At 46.1% G+C, this 13510-nt stretch overlaps 1 protein-coding gene across 1 annotated transcript in view; it reads right to left on the bottom strand.

The window, feature by feature from the left end:
* Window positions 1-6698: 6698 nt before the first annotated feature.
* SIRT3 (sirtuin 3) overlaps window positions 6699-13510 on the bottom strand; it is an 84734-nt gene continuing 77922 nt past the window's right edge. Inside the window, exons 12-13 of the transcript XR_012231834.1 lie at window positions 13251-13307; window positions 6699-6780 (exon numbers count right to left, since the gene is read on the bottom strand). The gene's annotated coding sequence lies outside the window, so the exon portion shown is untranslated. The remainder of the gene's footprint in view (window positions 6781-13250; window positions 13308-13510) is intronic.

The following is a 13510-nucleotide window of genomic DNA, read 5'->3' as shown; positions in this document are numbered from 1 at the left end:
CTACCTTGGTTGTAACGGGTGGCAATTTGAGTCACTGTTGCCTTTCTATCAGCTCGAACCAGTCTGCCCATTCTCCTCTGACCTCTGGCATCAACAAGGCATTTCCGGCCACAGAACTGCCGCTCACTGGATTTTTTTTCTTTTTCGGACCATTCTCTGTAAACCCTAGAGATGGTTGTGCGTGAAAATCCCAGTAGATCAGCAGTTTCTGAAATACTCAGACCAGCCCTTCTGGCACCAACAATCATGCCACGTTCAAAGGCACTCAAATCACCTTTCTTCCCCATACTGATGCTCGGTTTGAACTGCAGGAGATTGTCTTGACCATGTCTACATGCCTAAATGCACTGAGTTGCCGCCATGTGATTGGCTGATTAGAAATTAAGTCTTAACACACAGTTGGACAGGTGTACCTAATAAAGTGGCCAGTGAGTGTATTTAAATTCCAAGAGGAACATTGCTTGGGCAAGAAGTCTCCTTACACGAGCTTGACACTCTCCACAAAGAAAAATGTTTCCCGTTAAATCCCGTTAGTGGCTTCTCGATCAGCCAAACCAGGTCTCCTGCTTTGCACTGATGAGGTACAAACACACCGAAACATGTATGCAAATGGCGCTTCTGGTTTGGCTAACTATTCTAAAGGCCCTTTTACATTTAGCAATGCACCAGCGATCCAACCCGGTCAGGATCGCTGGTGCATCGCTAAATGATCGCTAGTGAGCTGTCACACAGGCAGACCTCACAGCGATGCAGCAGCGACGCAGCGCACGATACTTACCTTTCACACACAGCAATCCTGACGTCCTCCGTCCGCTTCCAAGTGTCGCTCGTTGTCACAGCAGGAAGCCCCAGCAGGAAGCTGACGACGAGAAATGGAGCCGGACATTCTCGCGCGATCAGCGATGGACAGCGGGGGAGCCGGTCGGAGGCATCACACATAGCGATATCGCTAGCGATATTGCTATAACGTCACAAAATTGGTGACGTTATAGCGATATCGCTATGTGTAAAACCCCCTTTAGTCATGTGGCAATTCTTGTTAAAAGAGCAATATTGACTTTCAGATTGCTAATTCCAATAGATGGCACTAGAGTTCGTCTTCTCCCTTTCTGAAAAGGCAATCTGCATATAGTCTATACAACCTATACATTCTTTATCAGGACAGATGTAGTCATAGGTAATATTGTGAATACACAAAAATGTATTGGTTTTATTCAGTTAAAAGTTTTCTATAATTTCTTTCTGAAAATAACAGACCGAAAACGGCCCAAACCTTCAGGTTATGTTCTTGCAGGACGTATCCACGATGCCATATCATTGCTGCCGATTTCAATTTTGAAGCCCTGGTCAGTTTACACTATGGATTTAGTCAGTAGTATGTGGATGAGATTTCATCAAATGCTTCCACAGTAATAGGAAGCTAATTTTCTGGGTTGACATGTCCACAAGAAAAGAATCCTGGGCCCGTGGCAGATCATCTCTTTTAAGAGATCTGCTCTCCTGTATGGTTATCAGAAGAAGAATTAGATCTAAGAACAATGGGGAGAGGGACACATCCAATTATGTACTTAATTAAAAAAAATAAGGTAGGTGAGAAGCGATCCCTTAAATCTAATTGGAAATTGGCCTTTTCAAAGCCTTTGATGGGTAGACCAAGGACCAGGACCTCTTACCGCAATGTTTTACTATCAAACCAGATCTTTAAGTGGGCGACTGTCAGGGCAAGATGGGAATTCTAGTTTTGCAACACCTTGAGAGTCACAGCCTTGGGAACCCTTAAGGCAGGATATCCTAAAAAGGTAGCACAGGTCTGGTGGTGGGTCTCCAGGATAGACCCCAAAATGGCAGAGAGCACATATGGTTTGTCTTCATATCTATTGGCAACTACACTACTCAGCTCTCATCATTGGTAAAGTCTTGTATGGCTATACCTTCAGTATTTCTTGCCAGCCATGTAAATGAACAGCCATAAAACATGAGGGGTGTTCCAGCTGATAAAATTTCTTGCTTTATTGAAAAAATTAAAATAGTACAGCTGCTTACTCCTCAAGAATGGATGGATGTGCTGTGAGGCACTGGAATAACAGCTACGCTTTTCGACCCTACATGGGTCTTTATCAACCATGTAGGGTCGAAACGCGTAGCTGTTATTCCAGTGCCTCACAGCACATCCATCCATTCTTGAGGAGTAAGCCGCTGTACTATTTTAATTTTTTCAATAAAGCAAGAAATTTTATCAGCTGGACTCATGTTTTTTTGTCTACTATCAGCTATCGTTTGGTCCAGACGAGGTTCCATGCTGTGGCTGTGGTTGGTGAGCTGGCTAGGGCTTTTAGCCCATTTTTTTCTATTTGTGAAATGAACAGCCATGCCTGTAACACAAGGATAGGCTATGTCCATCAGATCCACTCTCACACCATGAGCAGAATTAGACAATTGAGTATTTTGACCATATCATCATTTTTATGAAGATGCATAAACATGAATTCCTATTGGATGAAGTAGATCAGGTGATTTGCTTCATCATTGGTGTAATGATGGAAGGTGAGGCCTAATGATATCAACACCCTTTATCAAGGTGGGCAGAATTATTAGGCAGCTTGTTTTCCGCAGATAAAATGGGCCAAAAAAAGAGAATTAACTGACTCTGAAAAGTCAAAAATGGTTACAAGTCTTACAGAGGGTGCAACACTATTGAAATTGGTAAGATATTGTGGTGTAATCACAGAACCATCAAAAACGTTCCTGTAAATATACAAGAAGGTGGCAAAAAAGTGTTGGGAAAAAAAAAGACTAACTGTCAAAGATTTGAGAAGAGTGAAACATGAAGTGACCGGTAAGCCATTATCATCCAGTGCTGCCATATTCCAGTACTGCAACCTCCCTGGAGGCCCAGATGTACACGGTAAGGAAGGCTGAGCCCGACCACCACTGAGCAAGACACAGAAATACAAGGTGTTCAGTGCTCAGAGACATGGCCGAGGTGAGGAGGGCGAGAACGGACCACCACTGAACATGACACAGAAGTACAAGGTATTTAGTGCTCAGACATGGCCGAGGTGAGGAGGCCGAGACCGGACTACCACTGAACAAGACACAGAAGTACAAGGTGATCAGTGCTCAGAGACATGGCCAATGTAAGGAGGTCAAGACCGGACCACCACTGAACATGACACAGAAGAAGTACAAGGTGATCAGTGCTCAGAGACATGGCTCTTGTGAATTCTCTCTCTGGCTTCTCTCTGGTGATTACTGAAGGTAGTGGAGCTGGTCAGATTGACAGAGGGGTTGTGTGTTCTCTTTCTGGACTCCCTCTGGTGGTTACTGGAGGTAGTGGAGCTGATCTGATTGACAGAGGCTTGCCACCTGATAATGAGGAAGACGATTGGAGAGCAGGGGTTTCTGATTGGGATTTAAGACAGCTGACTCCCTCTATCCCTGCTGGCGATCTTCTTCCAATTCCTTCTGCGGTCTGATGTCTCCTGCTCTTTCCCTGCATGTCCAGCTAAGTGGTTCATTGGTTATTCTGTTTGCATTTGATCTGGTTTTGTTTATCTCTGCTTTGTGCGGGTCAGCCAGTTCCGGCTGGGGCTGTGCTGAATCACCGCCCATATGTTACTGCATGGGCCAGTTTGTTTTGTCCCGTTATATTGGTCTCTTTTTGCTTTGCTTTCAGAATATACCAGAGTGCTGATATAGTGGGGGCGAAGTCATGCGACTTCAGTGTTTTTGTGCATCAGACGTGTTGGACTTTTTGCAGTGTTTTTTTGCATGATTGCAGACAGTGTCTTTCCTTTCCTGTCCTGTCTAGTCAGTGTGGGCCCCATCGTTTGCTCAGTCTATTTTTCTGCCTGCGTTTCTGTTTTCATCTTGTCTCACCGACAATATATTTTTGGGGGCTATCTATTCCTTTGGGGTCTGCTCCAGGGCAGTTTAGATTTCCCCTTTCTTGCTTTAGGCTTAGCTCTCCGGATGTGCCGAGGCGTCTAAGATCATGGTAGGCATGCTCCACGGCTACTGCAAGTTGTGTGGACAGGATCAGGGGTCTGCGATCCGCTTAATTACCATCCTCTCTAGTTTTCTGTGGCTTAGCTTGGGCCTGCTATCCTCCTCGGTGCCCATTCATAACACATGGTAAATGTAAGGAGTCTGGAACCAACCACCACTGAACAAGACACAGAAGTACAAGAGGTGATCAGTGCTCAGAGACATGTCCGATGTAAAGAGGCTGGAACGGACTACCACTGAGCAAGACACAGAAGTACAAGGTGATCAGTGCTCAAAGACATGGCTGAGGTAAGGAGGCTGAGCTCGGACCACCACTGGGCAAGAGACAGAAGTGGAAACACCAAGACTGGGCTAAGATATAGCTCAAGACAGTTTCTTCAAAGGTTTTGTGGACTGATGAGATGAGTGACTCTTGATGGACCAGGTGGAGCACTGCTATGGACTGTTATTTATTTTTTAAGATGAGATAGTTGGACTTTTTGGGTTGAAGATGGGACTCGAAAATCAAATCCCAAACCATTGCCAGTTTTTAGAAGACCATTTAGGGCCACATTCACAGGTTCAGTATTTGATCAGTATTTTACATCTGTATTTGTAAGCCCAAACGAAGGTTGGGTGAAAAATGCAGAAGTGGTGACGTGTTTCTATTACACTTTTCCGCTGATTGTAGTGTTGGTGTGTCTGCACGATTCCCCCACCCTCTCCTCCGGCAGGGACGGCAACTCACCACCCCGGCCCTTGGCCCGCACTTCCTCCTGCTGCGGTCTGTTCACATCTGGCAGATCCCCAGGCACAGTGCTTAAGGTGCGTACGCACTCCTGATCTATTTAAGAGACAGCACGCATTGTCTTTAACTAATAGCTGGGAGACACTATTTAAGGCACCCCCACCTGTTGCTTGCCTGTGTACCAGCCGTGTCTTCCAGAACCTGCCGTGCCTGTGTACCAGCCGTGTCTTCCAGAACCTGCCGTGCCTATCTGTGTACCAGCCGTGTCTTCCAGCACCTGCCACGCCTGTCTGTGTACACCAGCCGTGTCAGGTGCTGGTGGTGTACACCAGTCGTGTCCGCCAGCACCTGCCACGCCGGTGTACACCAGCCGTGTCCGCCAGCACCTGCCACGCCTGTGTACACCAGCCGTGTCCGCCAGCACCTGCCACGCCTGTGTACACCAGCCGTGTCCACCAGCACCTGCCACGCCTGTGTACACCAGCCGTGTCCGCCAGCACCTGCCACGCCTGTGTACACCAGCCGTGCCTGTCTGTGTACGAGTCGTGTCTTCCAGCGCCTGACGTGCCCGTCTACCAGCTGTGTCTGTCCGCACCTGCCGTGCCTGTGTGTACACCAGCCTTGTCTGCCAGTATCAGCCGTGCCTGTCTGTGTACCAACCGTTTCCGCCAGAACCTGCTGTGCATGTCTGTGTACATCAGCCGTGTCCACCAGCACCTGCTGTGCCTGTATCTAATGTGTATGGAGGTGCTGATTGACTGTTGGACGGGGAGAAGTTGATTGGGCATGTCTGCTTTCACAAAGAGATAAGTTGCCAGCCAAGGCGTCAGTCTGCGACTTTGTCACTGAAAGAGTGCTCCTGTGTATGGGAGAGTCTGCCAGCACCCATCTAATGTGAATGGTGACCATTACAGCCTGCATTTTATCTAAGAGCTACATTCACAATTCTGCTGGTTCCCAATGGAAGCAGCTCCTCCACTGCACTCAGTAAGAGAGGCAGTGCATTGTCAAGGCAGCAGTAGATGAAAAGACGCTATAAAGCATGATGTAATGCAAAAACAAAGTACAAAGCAATAAAAGTAATGCATGTAACTTTTTACAGAGGTTATATTTACATTGCAGGATCTGTACACACTGCTACTCTCAGATTCTTAGCGATTCTCTTCTTGAAAGCAAGAGTGGCGTAGCCTGCGCCACCTTCCATGCAGACCCCAAGTGCCCAGTTCTAAGTCAATGGAATCTCTTAGGATGTCCTGTAAAGTGTAAAACATACAAGACAATTGCAGCACTCAGCGGTCATAAAAACACCACAATTTCATTTCAGAGCATTAAAAAGCAGCAAAGAGGCATGTGAAACACTGGAACGTTCGGACAACGGCGGTTCATGGTAAATAAACGCGTCTTCCAGGTTCAATACTTCCAATGTTTCACAATCCTTCTCGCTGCTTTTTAACTCTTAAGACTGGTTATAACTTACTGACAGTGCTGGTATTCATCCTATGGACTTTCCACTATAGTGTGTGGTTCCTAAATGCCAACAATGGATGAACTCGAAGAATAACAGGAAGCTCTTTATCAGGAATGTTATAACATTGTATGTTTAAGTAGACAGACATTGTCAAGATTTGGGTGAAAACTATATGTAAGGATTTATCATCAACATAACGGTGGTTCCTATTGATCTGCCAGGAGATCGTTTTACTCATTAAAAAGAGAAACACAAAGGTTAATAGACAGTCCTTGCTGCTGAAGCGTTTCATTTAAAGTGCCAAGACCCTCCTTCAGCTTTTACATCAAGCCAAAAGCCCCTCTCCGCCTGTGGGTCACCGGGTGTCTGTACAAAACCAACGTCCTTTATAATGAAGGGTCCTTGGCCATCACGTGCTGGCCCGCAATACAAGATAATACAGGATGAAGAAGAGTCCCACCAGCCCGGCCGACACATAGCACAGGAGCTTGCGATTGTCCCGTCCAGATCGAGCCATTCCTGTGAATCGTTTTACGCTGCCGCTCAGAAGGCCGGTCACACTCATAAAGTCAGAGTCCTCGGGGTAAGAGAAAAACGGAACAGTGATGTACATGGTAATAACTGGCATATAATGCACCAGATATACACAGGCAGCAGGCTTTTAAGAGGTATTGCCAGCTGGGGAACATAATAGGGATAGGAATAGCTCTTTAATTTTTACTTTTTCCAAAACATTTAATTTTTTAGGGTGTGTATGTATATGCATGCATTTCTGCAAACCTCGCTCATATGAATAAAACAGTAGCAGAAATGTGTCCAACAAAATCTGTGACTGTGCCCTTATGGTACAATCTGCTTAGTGTGCATATAATGCATATTAGTATTTCATTTACATTAATTCAGTATTTTGAAAAACTCAGAAATAAAAAAGCAATACTGCTGTAATATAGGTAGTACATTGTGATATCAGGACACCTAATATATTGATGCGATTAAGGCCTCTTTCACACATCAGGTTTTCGCCGTCAGGCGCGATCCGGCGCTTTTGACAGAAACCGGATCCGGCGAAATGCAATGCCGGATCCGGTTTCCCCCCCATTGACTTGCATTTGCGCCGGATGGCCATGCGTTTCATCCGGTTTTCGCCGGATCCGGCAATGTGTCTCAATCCGGCGTCTGGAAAAAACGGCTACTGTAACGTTTTTTGTCTCCGGCGAAAAAGCCGGACACGCCGGATCCGGCTTTTTCACACAATGAAAGCCTATGAGCGCCGCAATGCGCCGGATCCGGTTTTTTTGGTCTGAGCATGCTCAGTAGCTCTGCCCACAAGACACATATATAAAAGCAAGACAGTGGGACCCTCAGCCACACCCAACATGCCACCCAAGACAGCAACCAGGCGCAGGAGAAGGCAGGAGACCACTGCAGCACCATCAGCACCACCACCACGCCAAATGGAGCAGCAAATGGAACATGCTGAGGAGGGGAGTCCAGCAGCAGATGAGAGACGGTAATTATCAAATCCCCCATTCCTCCAAACTAGGGCCATGGAATATCAAGATATTCATTGGCCCTTTGTTTCTCTTTATTCAACAGCCGCCCAAGAGATGCAGCAGCAGCAGCACTGGCAGCAGCTGTAACACCACCCACAGCCATGGAGTCTGGCCAGCAGGAAGACAGCACATCTTCTTCTGGGAGCCCTCCCTCGCATCGTCAGCGTTTGACTGTAAGTTTTTATTTCCAAAATCCATCATCTCTGTAATTTATGTCTATTCATTGCCTTTTATTTCAAAACAGGAATCACAAGATGAAGAGGAGCTCCCAGAAGAAGGAAGGGGTGGACAGACACCTGGAGTGGGCTCACAATTGGTAAGTTTTTGGCATCAAACGCAGAAACACAACATCACACTACACACAACACATAGAAAACAATGTTCTGCAGACCACACACAGCAAACAAATGCCTACATCCAAAGACATAACATTTTTTGTTTTCTTCTCTAGTCTTCCCAATCTGGTGCTCGGCCAAGAGGTCCTCGCAGTGCCTCCCAGGGTCGTCGGCGACAGCAACGCGGCGGTCACCAGCGTGTAAGTATAAATATTTTTGCTTTGTTTTTTTGCACTTTTTATTTCATTTCTTTTGTGGAGGCTAATTATGTTATTTATGTCTTTTTCTTTAACAGCCTTCACAGCGTGCTCCCGACTCTGACGGTGAGGATGGAGGACTCGATGTGGACCACCTCATCGATCTCGTCAGAGAAAGGGAGCCGCTCTGGAATATGGCTGACCGCCGCCACGCTGACCTGATCGTTACCCGGCGACTCTGGGAGGAAATCTGTTCGCTCCTTGTGGACCGCTGGGAGGACCTCGATGTTCGGGCCCAGATTAAAGAGCGTAAGTATATACAGTACCGGTTGCTTGATGTAAACCAGTGTTTCCCGAACAACAGTCCTCGTGGTCCCCACGGATCATGTGTTCAGGATTTCTATTTACTATGGAAATCCTGAAAACATGACCCCTGGGGACCATGAGGACTGGAGTTTGGGAAACACTGATGTTGTATACTAACCACTCCTTTCTCGTTTCAGGGGACAGAATTGTGAAGCGGTGGCGGTCTGTGAGGGATCGTTTCAAGAAGGAGTTCAATAAAGAGATGCGGGCCCCGAGTGGATCTGGAGGACGCAGGAGCAAGTACAAGTACGCACGAGCCCTGTCGTTCCTCCGGGAAACAATGGTCACCAGAAGGTAAATATTACACACCACATGTGAAAAAAAAAATGTTTAATGTAACTTTTTTTTTTCAGCCAGGGCCATACCACGTCACTTTTTTAATAGTTTTTTTTTTCTCTTTATTCCACAGCACGGTGAGCAGCACTCGGGAGCCTGCACGGTTGGACCCTTCTGAGGCGATCCCTGAGGAGACCGGCACCGAGGGACACTTCGACCGCCCCGATACATCTGCACCTTCACAGCCTTCCCACACATTCGACCCCTCTGTCCCATCCACCAGCACAGGAGCATCGTGGCCGCCTACATTACATGAAGCTGCTGGTGAGGAGATCGCTTTCCCTTTACCCCACCCTTCTGCCCCTGCCACCTCTAGTACACCTGCGGGTACTGGGCCGAGCGGGGTCAGGAAAAGACTTATGCGCCAGAGTTCTTGCATCTGAATGCATCTTTCCAGAACTGTCTAAAAGTCTTGTCAGAGCAAATCTCCGCAGGCTTTCAGCAGATCAACTCCAGCATTCTGGAGGTGAAGACACTTCTGCAAACCATGCATTCAGAAGCAAGATCTTCACCAAACCACACCTTTTTCAGGTCTGTTGTGGAGCGCATGGAAACGCTATCTCCTACCCAGCAGATGCATGTAATGCATTCATGCCACGGTGCTCTCCAGCACGTTACCTCCCAACCTCCTCTTCCCACCCCAGTAGTTCCTCCATCTGCACCCCCTCCAGCCACTTTCCATCCTCCCCCTCCTATTACATACCATCCACCTCCCCAGTACCAGCAACCTCCCCAGTACCAGCAAACTCCCCAGTACCAGCAACCTGCCCCATACCAAACTCCTTCCCAATACAACTTGCCATCAACATCATCTGCTCCTACAGTCCCTGCCCAACCCTCCACTCCACCGCCCACCACCTCTTCTGCCTCCCACATGTCCACCCATTCTGTAGCTTTTTCCACACCTTCACCTCTAACTGTTCCTTCCCCACCACGATCCCAGTCCTCTCTCCACACTCCCAGTGTCGAAGTGTCCCGCAGCCCCTCCAGCAGTATTTCCACCCCACACTACACAGATTTATAATGTGTGTATTTTAATAAAAATGACCAGTTTTATGGTTTCAAAGCTTTATTAAAAAAGTTTATTAAAATTTAAAAACAGTTTACTAAAAAAAACATTTTTCAATAAAAGTTAAATTATTTTACACTGGTTGTCTGTCATTTCTTTCTGCGGCCAAAAGGGTTAAATACAGGGTATTTAAAAGGTAAAATGGTATTCAAAACTAGGTATATAACTGTGGGTAAATTTTAGCTTTTTGCCACAGTTGTGTTCCTGGTTGTGTTTGAAGCAAAGTATTTCACCTAAAAAGTTGTGTTTATTGTTGGTGATTTCCTAACAATGTACACAACTTTTGTTAAAAGGTGAAATACTTTCCATAAAACACAACCAGGTACAAACCTGTGGCCTAAAGGTAAAAATAGTAAGACCATGACAAGATAGCCAACTTTGGTTGGCAAAGGTATATACTGTTGGTACAGAAGGTACACAAGTTTGGTTAAGGGCACAAATCTTTCACACTCTGTCATCCTGCCAGTGTACTCTGCCTTGAGGTGACAAAGTATAGTGCAAAATTGTCCCTCATTACTGAAACCGTCACAGAACTTCTAGTGGTAATGTCATGGTAATCTTGCAAGGTGGTTTCTTCAGAGGTGTCCTCAATGGAAATGGGTTCCTTGCAGATAACAAAATTGTGGAGTACCACGCAAGCTTTGATCACCTCGTCCACAGTTTCTGTCTTGAGGTTGATCGCAGTCAATAGGACCCGCCATTTGGCTGTCAGAATACCAAAGGTACATTCAACCATTCTTCTTGCTCTTGTGAGGCGGTAATTAAAAATGCGTTTTGTTCTTGTCAATCCTCTGCTAGAGTACGGTTTCAAAAGGTGTTCTGACAGCTGGAAGGCTTCATCCCCTACACAGACAAATGGCATAGGTGGACCAGATGTTTGCGGCAGCGGTCTAGGGGGTGGGAACTGGAAGGTGTTTCCATACAGTTTACGCCCCATGGCAGACAGTTTGAAAACTTGAGAGTCATTGGAGCGGCCATAGGCCCCAATATCAACAGCAATAAATTTGTATTCCGCGTCAGCGATGGCCATGAGGACAATTGAAAAATATTTCTTGTAATTGAAATATCCCGATCCGGCTGGCTTTACAATACGGATATTTTTCCCGTCCACAGCGCCCAAGCAGTTGGGAAACTGACATATCTGTTGAAACTTGTCAGCAATTTCAATCCACCTCTCTGTTGTGGGCTCTGGTAAAAACTCTTCAGCTAAGGAGTCCCACAGTGCACGGCATGTGTACTTCACTATTCCAGATATGGTGGAAATCCCGAGTCTGTACTGGAAATGCAGTGACGAAAGGGATTCTCCAGTTGCAAGAAATCTGTGGGGAATTAAAAAACAATAAATTAGTTTTAAATCACAGCATTACATACCAAAACTCAGCTATAACACTTGGAGGTACAAACTACCACCAACAAGATTGCAGTGAAAGTGTGCTCTGATGCGAGCACATCCAATAAATGTGGCTTACCTTAAAGTCACCATCAGACGCTCTGCGGGTGAAACAGAGAAGCGGCAATAGGTGTCCGCTTTTCTTATGAGGTGTGCAATGCGCTCCACCAAGTAATCAAAATTCTCCATTTTCATCCGAACATATCCAAAAAATGTATCCGGGTTTCGTCGAAAGTCCATGCAGAGTGTAGAATAGACCCCACGCGTCATTCTCTTGGCTGTGATGGGGTGGATCCACAAACGTCATCTACGATGCCTGATGCGCTGCTGTCTCGCTCTCTCCTTCTCCAGAACAATCACCCTCAAACGATTCGCCTCCACTGTAAAATCCGCCAAATTCTTCAAAATATTTCCAATGACAACATCCATCTTCGCCAGTAACTTGCTCTTATCTCCAACCTGCACTTTCTCCTCTCCAACCTGTCAAAGAAGGGCTGTAGGAACACGCTATATATAGTTTTCCCGTAGCCAATCCCGTTCGGAAGGCCACAAGGGGCGTTTAAAAACCGGATCCGGCGTAATCCGTCGAACAACGGATCGAAAAACGGATGAACCGGATGAGACGGATCCGGTTTTGTCTGTCAAGAACAAGACGGATCCGGCAGAAAAACGGATCCGTCACATCCGGTTTTATGAAATATTTGCTGGATCCGGCGTTCCGGCACGACGCCGGATCGCGCCTGACGCCGAAAACCTGATGTGTGAAAGTAGCCTTAGTAACTCTGGACATATATCCAATAAACATCATGGCCCCCTGATTCATCAGTCTTAGAACTACTTTTACCCCAGAAAAAAAGTTACGAAGAGAAGAGTCAGATGGACATATAACCCTGATGAGGATTGAACGCGATGCTTGGACTGGCCGTCAGCTCTTCCAACCTGAGAGTGACAGCTGCATGGAAATACAAGCTGTCCCGCTCGGGTCAGGAGAGCCGCCGGCCAGTCCGAGCATTGCGATCCTCATCCGAGTTATACGGCCGTCTGACTCTTCCCTAATAGTGACCATAATGTTTGTGCCTTATTCAGCATTTAATTTGTGCCTATTTTAAGTTGGTTTCCTCTTCTTTTTTTTTGTCTTGACGAAACCAAGTAAAGGCAAAACAAAGAGAACTTAAAATAAACAAGTACAAATTAAGTAATGAATAAGGCACAAATTTCAAAGTCACTATTCCAACTCTTTTTACTCTGGAAGAGAGTGTAAAGACCATGATAAATCGGGGGCCATAATGTTTATTAAATGAATGTCCTGAGATACTAAATCAAATAGGCATATATGGTGTCCCGATAGAACAGTCATAAATTGTATTCAATATTTTTTTTTTTCTGCATTTTCTAAAATACTAAATTAATATAAATGAGTGTAGTCTTCCGTGCTGCTCACACACAGATGTGTCCATCTAGGACTGGCATAACCCATGACAGGCTGTACTTCACATGACTACCACTAGAAGCATCACAGACATTTTCAAGGAGCAAGATCAGAGTTGTTTTTTTTTTTATAAAAGCAAGTCATCCCCTGCCACTGGTGTCGGAGATTTCGTTCCCTTGTGTGCTGCAATGCAGTATGCAAGGAGTTAAGTTGCAGTTATTATGAATTGGGGGAGATGCAATCCCAGACAGCCCATGGACAAACGTGGTGTTTTTGGGGGGTAAAATAGACCCTTTATTTCTATCATGTGCAGCCAGTTCATACATGTTCCTGTCCACTTGATCCGCTCAGAACTAGATAGTGGATCCTCACCATGCCATCCAGATAATTGTTATGGTCATCCGCTTCTCGGTCAATGTCAAGCGCAAGCTGCAGAAGAAGCACAAGTCCATTATCACAGATGGTGCAAGATGGGTCTGAGCATCAAGATCCCAAATCAGGAACTGTTCCCTAACCCTACACAAAAAGGGTCTGCACGAGATCCCTTCATCCAGAAACAGCGCCACTCTTATTCAGAGCCCGTGTCTGGTACTGCAGCACAGCCTCTCACACAAATGGGTCTGGGTTCTAAT

The sequence above is a fragment of the Dendrobates tinctorius genome, unplaced genomic scaffold (genome assembly GCF_039654945.1).
Source record: "Dendrobates tinctorius isolate UK_male_01 unplaced genomic scaffold, ASM3965494v1 ptg000037l, whole genome shotgun sequence".
In the NCBI taxonomy this organism is placed as follows: domain Eukaryota; kingdom Metazoa; phylum Chordata; class Amphibia; order Anura; family Dendrobatidae; genus Dendrobates; species Dendrobates tinctorius.
Note: the sequence above shows the minus strand (reverse complement) of the source record. Positions and strands in the feature narration are given on the sequence as shown.